The following is an 11,619-nucleotide window of genomic DNA, read 5'->3' as shown; positions in this document are numbered from 1 at the left end:
TTTATTTGTAATTTTTATGAGTATGACTTTTATGAAATTGTTGTCGTTCTAGATGTCCACCGTCCCCATTTCATTTATACATTTATTTATTCTTTTTGTTGATATTTATTCGCGTCTCTTCTTCGATTCTAATTTTATCAATACATGTCCTTGAATTATACCAACGTCCGAAATTTCGTTTAAAATGAAGATAATAAAAAACCATAAAAGAAAATTGTTAACGGAAGCTTTTTCGTTAATTGCGAGGGGATCCGCAATTGGAGTGAATCACAGTCTACACAAACCGCGAGATCGAAAAGACCGTTACAGTGACAAATACGACTTAGCGTCAGTTCAAATCAGAGATTCGAATTATAGGCTCATCAAATTGGAGAGGAGCCTGAGTGCTGTCTGGCTCACGCGTATCAAGCAACTGGTTGTGCCAGCACGTGTTGACCCGGCGTTTCTCCGAATTACCGTACTGCGCATGTCAGGTAGCCATTGTTTTCGAGTTCTGAACAGATTTGAAGGTGTGTGTCACACGTGATCACATAAGCGTATCCCAATACAAGTAACTCTGCCGTGTAGGCACGATACATCATGGCCAGAGTAAATAATGGCAGTCAAAACACCCATGTCCTGAAGGGTTAAGGTGCTGCTGACCTGGCATGTCCTATATATATTTCGTGACGTCAGAAGCGGAGAAATCGCCCGCACAAATCCTGATAAAACGGGGGTATGAATCTGACTGGGAAAATTTTTAAAAGATAGCTCGAATAAAATTGTACGTCTGTATCTCAGTCACTACTATCGCAGATCACTGATACCGTCTAATAAAAATAATGATGAACTCAATAAAATCACGTCGCGTCAAACATGGCCGATCGGGCTAGCGACTTGTTGAATATTCACCTCTTGTACGATATCAGAATTTCTTTCACTTTTGCCAGGGAGATACCGACGTACAAAAACACACACGTAATTCGGGAAAACCTATAGCACCAGTCAGTTTTCTGTGAATATGGCACGATTTGTGCGGGCGATTTTCAGGTGACAGGAGCCCGTTCTGATGCACGAGCAGTCTGTAATTTAGTTCAACGTTGAACCTCCAGAAGCGCTGTAGTCGACCGAAGCGGTGCCAGATGGTAACACCACATGTTTCTGCTCAAGCAACAATCTGCAGTACCGACGAGAGCATAGGCTTTCAGGTAGATACGAAAAAATGTACAACTCACTCAGAATAACCGTTAGATTTTGAAATTCGTGCATATTATAAGGCATCGTTGGGAAATGGTAACATCAGTTCACAATCGCGGTAACTATTCGTAATCGCACGTAGCCTGACTATACGTGAACGGGGCATTCCATGCGAAACCGACCAACCCGTGACCTCGACCAATTTTGATTCTATTGAAAATTTTACACTTTCTTGTACCTGCCAAAAGCAGTCTTTCTGAAATATTTTAGATGTTTGTCTCAACCCATCCAAACACCATAAATTTATCAAAATATCGGAAAATTTTTTTTTATATGCTCATGGCTTTTCCAAAACCCGATATTAAAATAACATACTGTTTCTTTTCTCGTTTTGAGTCGTAGTTCCGCAAAGAAAATTATTCTTTTTCATTTTATTGAAGGGTTTTGGGGCATTCTACATCGAGTACGCATCACTTAAATCTGCCTTTTTTCATCGATTTGATATAAAATCATTAACAAAAACGAAAATACCTATCCCTTAATTCCTGTACGTCGAAAAGGCGAATATAAATGGCGAATAATTGACATAGAATGCCCCATATACGCTCCGGATATTCTCATCTGATAGTAGCATTGATGTCCGCAAAATTGTCATATTTACAGATTATTGACCGAAAGATTAGATGCGGCAGTAAAATGAATACCGAAATTGCAGGAAACACGCAAGTATAAGCGTGAGGGTTTCGGGTTGAGATAAAAAATTGTGCTCTTGAACAGACCATTATTTATTCATTTATCGCAAATTTGGGGGAGGGGGGGGGGTGGGCCGGTTGACAATCGTCCGAGCCTGTTTTAAAGATTAATATATACGCGAAAAGTGAATGTGTTTAACAATACTAGAAATACATCCCGCGAAAATCTATGTCATTGTACACACATACAATTACTGCATATAACGGTTCAAGATTCGTGGCAAATATTTTACAGGGCCGATCCTTGTTAAAATTCTGATGAAGAATTTGCTTGCCAATTTTTTCTGTTTTTAATTCTCAACAAATTAGGATTTCATACTTTATTTACTTCGATTTATTTGTCAATGACGCCTAGTTCTAAACGATGCTACCAAAATTTGTTTTTACATTAGACGAACTACTTGAAAGTTACTCATTAGGTGGAAATCGTTATAAAACTACATGCCGTGACTTCTCGTAGATGGTATACGCTACGGATACGCTAGCGAGTTTTGGGTTGGTTTCTGCATCGTATACAACCTACAAAAAGTCAGGGTATGTGTTACTGCTGTGGATCAAAGTCCGGCACAATCTTATAAGATTTCACAGAAATTTAGAACTCTCAAAGGAATCAACTTCTTCGGAGTCCAAGTACTATTCCTCACACGCCACTGTTCCCACTATCCGCGCGGCCGTCGCTTCTGCGTTTCCTCGCGTACCGTCTACATCCACTTTTCGCGGCGACCGAAGCAAACGCAAGTGTTTTGGTAATTAGTCGTGTCATGAGTTCCAATCACGTGCAAATTTTCACGCGGCCAGTGTGTATACATATATTTGTTACAAACAACAATAATCTTGTGAGTGCAACAATGAATAAGTTACGTCGCTCGGCTGAACCGAAAAAAGATTAAATTTGACGCGCCGATGAACGAATCGTTCGTTGCAATGGTAAGTGTTTTATACTGCAAATTTCTGTTATGCAATTATAGATATAGTTAACAAGAATCCTGCCAAATCTGCACTTCCTATGCAGGGTGATTCGTAATTTACAGCAAATACTTGACAGGGCAAATCCTTGTCAAAATTGGAGTCGAAAGTTCCTAAGAAATTTTTCCGGAAAACTACTTTTTTCATTCAAAGAAATGGAAATTTAATTTTTTCGGATTTCTGTTTCAATCAGCCTTTTAATTTCTTGAGTCATGGTCAAAATTGATATCGAAATTCCGAGGTTAATTTTTAAATAATTTGTAAAAAAATCTTTTTTTTCACAGCTGTCGCGGGGGGGTCACTGGGAGTATAAATTCAAAATGGCGACCAAATCATGCTTATGCGTATATTCGAAAAATGTTTTTTTTTGGTTAAAATGGTTTTTCTTGAATAACTAGGCCGGTTTTGATTTAACAGAAAAACCGTAAAAACAAAAGTTGTATAAATTTTGATTCTCTACAAGTTTAATTCTGACAGTTTTTCTTCTAGGATCAAGATTTTTGGAATCAAACCTGAAAAAAGCGACAAATTCGAAATATTTCCATTATTTCGTTTGTTTTCAACTTAATGGCATAAATGAATAGCAACAAACTTGTTGAGAATCAAATTCTGAACAACTTCGGTTTTCACCTTTTTTTCCAAAAATCAATATTTTCGGCATTTAATCCGAAAAGGAAGGATTCTCCGTCAACTCGGCCACTTTTTTTTTCGACTATCTCAGATCTACCCAATAATTGGTTACATCAAAGTACTACTAAAAGATACTATGCGTGAATTTTTTCAGATTTATCTATTCATTATTTGAGAAATTGCCGTTTTTTTTTTCAAATGAATATACACTACCGTTCATAAGTATGGAAACACTCGCCCCAGATTGTTCTCACTGTACCCATAATGCTCATTGTATTTCTAAGAAAATGTATACCGTTGAGGAGTGGGGAGGGACTTCCAGCATTTTCATAGTTTGAAAAAAAATGTAGAAAACAAATCGTCTTGTTAACGTTTGCTTCGAAAGAGTGGCGTTCGAAAGATCGTCGTTTTGTTGACATTTGTTTCGATCGTCGTGCTGTTACACATTTTTCAAAATATTGAGTGAGCAAATTGTATACGTGTTTCAAACTTTCTTCTCTCTGTTCTCTGCATATATAATCATTTCAATTTTTCGTTACGAGTGTGCAGAACATAAGAATTGCTGAATGATTCGCTGAATTATTATAATCGTACGGTAATTTTCTTTTCCGATAATTGGAGAAATTTACACGTGTTGACATATACCCTAAATACAATGCAAATATGCGAGAAATTTCAAATCTTGAGGAGAATAAATATTACGACTGTTATTATTTCATCATCTAAACCATAAAAAGTGAGTTGGGACGAAATTTAGGTTCTTGAGTCCGAAATATCATCCTGACAAAAAATGACCGCGTATTTTCCGAAACAATGAGAGCTTTTTCGAAGTGAAATGTGAGCATTAAAAGAAAAAACCTTTTTCTACGATTTTTTTTTCCGGACCGCCGAGTCATTCAATTTTGTTGTAAAATAAGCGCGCAGTAAACTTGAAGAATCTATATCTCATCTCCGATTCTATTTGACGTAGAAAAATTATTCACAGCACATACGCGAGCAGAGAGGATACCCAATAAGAACAGGACCGTTAATCAAACGTTAAAAATCCGTTTCAACAGTATATATTTGGTATAGGTATAAAAAATAGTCGTTTCTTATATACGGTTCTTAAACAAAAGTATAATGTACGTTCCAGGAATACGTATATTGTAGGTGTATTTTTGCTCAACAAATATTATTCGTATAATATTATTTCAAAGAATACATTCATTAAATGTTTATTTTATCGCAATTAAATTCCGTCTTATCAACGTAGATAATACCCGATTTAAACGAATAGTCAGCGTAAGTCGACAAACGTCTTTTACTTGTATCAAGTTAACAAATAAACTACGTTTCCGTGTGAGGAATATAAATCGTGGTTTCTGAGACAATCGATAAACGTTGAAGGAAAGTAAACTTTATACCGGTCACAAACGTTTATTCGATGCGTTTAATAGATGGTAGAGGAAACGTGATGAAAGCCAATTAAACATGAGAATAGAAACGTTAATGAGAAACGGTTTTCTAGAGTATCGGGTAAACGTATAAAATGCGTTGTCTTGTCGGGATTGTAATCCGTGGTTCCTGTGACAATTGGTACACGTTGAAAGAAAGTAAACTTTATACCGGTCGCATACGTTTACTCGATGCGTTTAATAGATGGTAGAGGAAACGTGATGAAAGCCAATTAAACATGAGAATAGAAACGTTAATGAGAAACGGTTTTCTAGAGTATCGGGTAAACGTATAAAATGCGTTGTCTTGTCGGGATTGTAATCCGTGGTTCCTGTGACAATTGGTACACGTTGAAAGAAAGTAAACTTTATACCGGTCGCATACGTTTACTCGATGCGTTTAATAGATGGTAGAGGAAACGTGATGAAAGCCAATTAAACATGAGAATAGAAACGTTAATGAGAAACGGTTTTCTAGAGTATCGGGTAAACGTATAAAATGCGTTGTCTTGTCGGGATTGTAATCCGTGGTTCCTGTGACAATTGGTACACGTTGAAAGAAAGTAAACTTTATACCGGTCGCATACGTTTACTCGATGCGTTTAATAGATGGTAGAGGAAACGTGATGAATGCCAATTAAACATGAGAATAGAAACGTTAATGAGAAACGGTTTTCTAGAGTATCGGGTAAACGTATAAAATGCGTTCTCTTGAACGGATTGTAATCCGTGGTTCCTGAGACGGTGAGTAAGCGTTGAAAGACAAGCCTGAAATTCGCGGACTACTCGTTGTACCGTATACGTACGTTCTTTGAACTTCAGACTTTCACACACTCTCACGCTGAGGATATTCCATATTATTCAAATTGAATTTGGGAAGTCCAACGTCAAATCCGTGATCAGTGCGACTTAAAAACCCATTGGTACCATATCCCATGAGAATCTGAGGAGTTTTGGATTTTAGACCTCCGCCATACTGAATCTGCCACTACATTTTTTGCAAATCTAGCCTGACGTTCGTTATCAGCAAGCCAAACAACTTTTAGTTACCAATTTTCCCCGAAACCCGTTTATTTCACGAATTTTTTGAATTTTTTATTATATTTTATATATTTTTTTTTTAGAACTAACTACTCCAGAGAATGTAAAGGAGTGAATGTATTATATTAAATTCATAGTTATATGCTAGCTGGTTTTTTTATAATTTTTTTTTCATTCTTCTTATTCATCTTTCAAAGTTATGAAATCTCCATCCTTTTATAATAGGTGTTTTAAATTTTGTTATATTTTATAAGATTTTTCTTATTTTTTTTGGATATTAAAAGGTTGAGGTTTTTTTTCAAGTTTTTAATTTATATACTTCAGATACGTTCTGGTCGAAAACTTGCGAAAAAATTTTGATTGCGTTTTTCGTCATTGTATCTAGGCACTTTTTTTATAGGACATAGGTCCTAAAGATGACGAAAAGGTATCCTGACGAAGTCGTCTTTTCGGCGAAGCGAAATGATGTCTAATAGATGTCTTTCAAGAGACGACTAATCGTAGTTGACTCAACAACGTCTATTTGAAAATGTCTAATTGACATAATAATTATAGTCGACTGAAAGATGTCTATTCCGGGATGACTTTTGTCAACTTGACGAGAAGCTGTCTAAAAGACGTCTTTCAGAAGATAAGTCAGCTAGCGCCAACTGCAGTGTGTGGTTAAACAAAGATTGCAGGATGGCTGCTTGATAACGCGTTATACGAAGTGCGCGTGATTGATGTGCACGTGGTTTCGTGAGCTGGAGAAAAAGTAAGTTAGATTATTACAAAACTAGTTAAACATATGATTAAATAACTTTTGATCATTATTCAATATCCGATATGTGATTATCGAGTGCTACATATAATCAATTGATGCATGTAGGGTATGATCTATCAAATCCACATAACCTCTTCTCATTTCTATTATGTCGGTTGAAAAAAGTTTTCAGGTACAATTACCCGAAAAGAATTGAATATTGCCGACTAGGGAACAGATATCGGTATCACCTGAAATCTGAACGTGTAAAATAATTTTATATTTTGTTTCGATCTCTACTGCGATATGTATTAATTGGATAGGTTAATTAATTTAGAGTTTATAAGGTGAGATGTTTTGATGTGATACATATTTAGATATAAGGTTGATTTTGAGTTTATATCTCAAATTTAATCTTTTAAATAATATTATAGAATGCGTCCAAGTTCTATGCTGGATAGTAAAATCTGTATCTGACTAATTTTGGTTGACGACATCTTATTTCACATTTACCGAAAACACATAATTGCATAAAAGGCGACGAAACAACGTCTTTTAGCCATGCCTAAAAAACATTTTATAGATTTGGCTACAAGATGTCTTCTAGGTGGCTGAAAGACGTTAAAAAGTGGTTCATAAGACATCTCCTCGTCGTCTTTTAGGTGACTTAACGCTTTCGCTAAAAGACGACTTGTCGAGAAATTTGTTATCTTTCAGACATCTTTCAGACAACTTTGAGCTGTCTGGGTAATGTAAAGTAAGGAATCATATAAGTTTCATTCAAAATTTCATAATATATGAGCTATCGTATCTCAGAAAAAAGAACAAACATACGTCGAAAGTTGTTTTTTTGACTTACAATAGTACACTGATAATAAATTGAAGAATGTTGGAAACCGATGTATTATACTTATGTGTATTGAATCGAACGATGTTTTCCGAGCCGACATTCTCTTCCAGTTTGAAAATCCAGACAGTGCTATGACACTGGCCTGGGACCAAACAGTCCATTGAGTTGTTATACAATGATGTGTATTTTTTTCGCTACAAAATCTTATGATTTGATCCTACACGTCATCCCCTTGATTATTAGAAATTTTAAAACCGTTTTCAGTACAAATAATTTCGACAATCGTGATGATACTGCACAGATTAGAGTATTAGGTTTCGATTCTGCTCCCGACTATGGCGCTGCTGTCGTTGAACGGGCGAATAATGATCAAATAAGTAAAATCTATCCGGATCGTGAACGTCCGTGAAGATTCGGCAACGCTTTTGGGCTCAACAGGCCGTTGACGGTGGGCCGCACCAGTGTGCATGGCGTGATGGAGGGGGGGCGCTGCACGCGATTGCCTCACGTGCTCTCAGTGTAGTTCCGCCTGTGAAGTGTATCACATCGTTGGAGCGTCGCGGTAAAGCAATTTCTGTAAAGCAATTTCTGCCAACCTTTTCTCCGTAAGTACGTGGCTTCATTATAATTATTATTATTCTTATCACGCTCTTTCTATTCAGGATAATTATGGAAATATAACTTGCTGTTGCATTGCTTTATCTTGAATGAGAGAAGCAAAAGTTTATTCTCTCGAATAAAAAAGACGCATAGTATAGAGACGTAGAGAATGAGCAGTTCTATCAAACTTTCAAGAAGGGACATTTGCTTTCTCTTTTTTACGGGAATTCGTTAGTTTCTACAGTAATGCGTCGAATAGACGCGTATTAAACGGTACCTCGTGGAAAAAATGGTTTGTTTCACGTCTATTCAACGGCCTTGATGTCGATTCCGCGATATATTAATATGGACGATGAATTTTTTTGGAATAACAGGAAACAAATAGTATGTTTTCCGAAATGATTAGAATTACAGTTGGTTGAAAACCATGTTTGGAACAGATTTTTTTTTTTTTTCTAGCGTGTGCGTAGTGCCTGGCGCGTTCGAAATACTCGACCCTTATTTGCAAAATTATTGTTGAAAAAAACAATCGGCGAATAAAAAGTACATCGTCTGAATGCTGAAAATAGGAATTTCTGTCGAAATTTTAAGAAGAGACATTTTGTTATCTTGTTCGCGGGAATTCCTTCGCTCGTACAGTAATCGTCGAATAGACGCGTATTATACGGTACCTCGTGGGAAAATTGGTTTATTTCACGTCTATTCAACGACCTGCATTATTCTGGTTGGGATACAAATTTCTTAATACTAATTTTTTAAATCATCATTAATAAACTTGTGCTTTTTATTTAATATTCTATTTGACCCCCATTTCAGGCAATATATATTTTATTTCAGGTAAGAGCGCATATGCTAACACCTCTCAAGTAATTCAACATTTTTGAATAATCGATTTCCTCACTAAGGTTTTGCCTTATTCCTTCCATTCAATACTAGAGTTGTAAATGAAACTTAAAATTGCTGAATATGCCTCTGGAACGAAAATTACTGAGCAAACGACATTTACGTCGAAAACGGGCAGCGGCATTGAATCAAATTAATTTTCTTGCACCTCACAACAGCGAAGAAAGTAATAATCTTCACTGTAAACAAGACAATTCTGAATATATCCATTCTAACAAAGCACAAGCATGTAGTGAAGCCAATTTGAACTGTAATACACCGTGTACATCGCTCTTTTTGCCATCAGAGGAAGAAAATTTCACCACATTAAATCCCGAAGATCTATTTCATAAATTTGATAGTTACAGCCATGACAATGTAGATAATCTAGACAGTCATTGTTACCCTGATTATCGTCAAGCCCATTCTGCTAATGTGGACAGTTTCCTGGGTGCAGATAATTCTAAATCTACCAATTTTATCATAACACAAACATGTTCTGCAACCAATTCAAATTGTGATTTACAACATACCTCCCTCGTTTCGATAGTAGAACAAGAACCTGCCTCCGCCTCAGACCACGAAATTCCATCTTGTGAAAATAACAGTGATGTTGAAAATAACATAAATAATCTAGAAAATTGGGTTCAGCCTGATTTTCCTAAAAGACAGCCTTTTAATATTAACAGTTTCCTTAATTCAGATTTGGGCCTCCATGATTCAGATAATAAAGGGACTCAAATTGCTCAGAGCGACCAGTCTACGGACGATGATAATGAACAGGTTAGGTTTGAACAAAAATTCCAAGAAGATCTGCGAAAGTTGGCTTGTGATTGCAACATTACTCATACGGCACTTGATAGAATTTTAGCTCTCATCCGTCCAAAATATCCATTTTTACCCAAAAATTCTAAATCTCTCCTGAAAACTAAACGCCAAATTAATGTATCCGATTTGAGAAATGGGCAAATGTGTTATATAGGTATTGAAGAAGGATTGAAAAGTAAATTAATCGGTGGCCTGATTAATTCTGCTAAGTACACAAATACTATAACAATTGATATCAATATTGACGGATTACCATTATATAAAAGTAGTTCCGTGAACCTGTGGCCTATATTATGTAGAAGTCATTCATTGAAAGATAGTTCGCCGTTTATGGTCGCGGTGTTTTGTGGAAAAGGCAAACCCGAGTCATTAGATAGCTATTTGCTTGAATTTATCAAAGAAATGAGTTTCCTGCTACAAAATGGCATCGAACGTCATAATCGAAGGTTACGTATAGAAATTGGTTGCTTTTTGTGTGATGCCCCTGCTAGGGCAATGCTCAAGATGATCAAAGGTCATACTAGCACGTTCGGTTGTGAAAAGTGTTGCATTGCAGCAGTTTCATTGCAAAGAAAACTGCATTATCTAGTCGATCAAACTAATCACCGTAAAAGATGTGATGAAGACTATTTTAAAAAAGATCCAGATACGGCGCACATCAAAGGTACATCGCCATTGCTTCGTTTATTTGTTGGACTTGTCACGCAATTTCCCCTAGATCCAATGCACTTGATTTACTTGGGGGTGCTCAAGAGATTATTAATTAATTACTGGATCGAAGGACCAAGGCCTTGTAAGTTTTCAAAACAAATGTTGAAAATTATCTCTTCGGAAATTGAAAGACTGCAAGCTTGTGTGACAGCAGAGTTTAATCGTAAGCCTCGAAACCTTGATGAAGTAAAACGGTAGAAGGCAACCGAGTTCAGATTCTTCTTGGTTTACTTAGGCCCGATCATCTTGCGCAATGTCCTAAATTCTAAGAGGTATAATCACTTCTTGTTATTGCATACAGCTGTTTACATTTTGTCTAATGAGACTCTCATCTTGCGTTACCTTCACGTCGCGAGACTGGCAATTGAGAAATTTGTACGGAAGTCTGCTAATATTTACGGTCCTGAGTTCGTCGTATACAACGTACACTCTCTTCTTCATCTCTGCGATGATGTTGAGCGGTATGGTAAATTGCAAGATTTCAGTTGCTTTCCATTTGAAAATTATTTGGGAAAAATAAAAAGAAAGATACGCGCAAAGAAGCTTCCATTGCAACAGGTTGTTAAGCGTATGTCAGAATATGCTGAAGCCAATAAAAAAAAAAACACACAGTCCTGGGTGAAGGAAGAGATTCCGAAGGGTATTAGGTCACAGGGCGAGAATGCTTTCCAATGTAAGACACTAACCACAAAAAGGTTTAAACTGTCAATACAAGACCCCGATAACGTAGTAGCACTGAATAGTAAAGTTTATGTATTAAAATCTATCATCTGTATAGATGGTGTGTACAAATGTGTTGGAATTTCATTTCGATACCTAAGAAATTTGTATCGAAAACCCATTGAATCTTCCAAGCTCGGTATATATTTTGCTAAAAGCTATGCTGAAACTATTACCTTTCCTGTCGATGAAATCTTATTCAAATGTTTACGATTCCCTGTGAAGGATGGGTTTGGGATTTTTCCCATACTGCATCAAAAGGAATAATAAAACATGTAGTTTGCT

This window comes from Neodiprion fabricii, chromosome 4, assembly GCF_021155785.1.
Source record: "Neodiprion fabricii isolate iyNeoFabr1 chromosome 4, iyNeoFabr1.1, whole genome shotgun sequence".
Taxonomy (NCBI): domain Eukaryota; kingdom Metazoa; phylum Arthropoda; class Insecta; order Hymenoptera; family Diprionidae; genus Neodiprion; species Neodiprion fabricii.
Note: the sequence above shows the minus strand (reverse complement) of the source record.